The sequence below is a fragment of the Crocuta crocuta genome, unplaced genomic scaffold (genome assembly GCF_008692635.1).
Source record: "Crocuta crocuta isolate KB4526 unplaced genomic scaffold, BGI_CrCroc_1.0 scaffold779, whole genome shotgun sequence".
Classification (NCBI taxonomy): Eukaryota; Metazoa; Chordata; class Mammalia; order Carnivora; family Hyaenidae; genus Crocuta; species Crocuta crocuta.
Window position 1 is genome coordinate 939449 of NW_027531185.1, and position 836 is coordinate 940284.

Consider the following 836-nt stretch of genomic DNA (forward strand, 5'->3'; position numbering starts at 1 on the left):
ACACACACACACACACACACACACACACACACACACACACACTCATACTCACATACTCACACTTCATTCCCCAACATCATGACACCATTTTACACCTGTTTCTCCGTGTGGTTAATTTTTTTTTTAGTTCTCATTTTTTTTTCTAAGAAAAAAGCAACAAGAAAATAATTCGGAGTTTATACAAAACATCTTTACATTATTTTTTCCAAAAAGACTAGTATTTACACAAATGGCAACAGAAACAAAAACAAAAAACCCTTCCGACTGCCACCTGGAAGGGGCTGGCTGTTCTGTTCCCTCTCCCACCTGGCACTGGGGTGGGCAGCTGGCCAAGAGGCAGTGTGGAGGTGGATGGTGTAAGGCCCAGCTCCTTCCATGGCCACTCTGGGAGTGCCTGCAAGGCGCACTCAAGTGGCAGTCTGTTAGCAGCCGTGCTGGCAAGGAGCCGGGGTCAAAGTGCACGGCGTGCTGGCCCAGCCATGGGCAGCCTCTTCCTCTTTCCAGGCCCCAGCCCAAGATTGGAGGGGCCAGTGGAAGCTGGGTTGAGGGGGGCACCCACCTGTGCTAGAGCCCAGAAAAGGAGCAGGCCACATGGCCTTATACCCACGTAGGTCTCTGCCCTGGGCCTCTGTTTCCCCACCTCCAAAGGTGAGGAGAGAACAGGCTGGGGAAGGGGAACTCCCAGCTCTGCAGGGCAAATAGCCACCTGGGCACCTCACCTCCCTCCACCCCCATGAGGTCATCTGCCTGCAGCAGCTCTCCTGTTCCCCAGGCAACAGCCAATTAAGACGTTAATTACCGTGAGAGTGAGGGAGGCAGGAGATGCCCAAGGAGCC

The 836-nt window shown here is 53.1% G+C and overlaps 1 protein-coding gene across 1 annotated transcript in view; it reads right to left on the minus strand.

Moving 5' to 3' along the window:
• Positions 1-836, minus strand: part of EFNB1 (ephrin B1) — a 6106-nt gene that overhangs the window by 2206 nt on the left and 3064 nt on the right. The window lies entirely within an intron of this gene.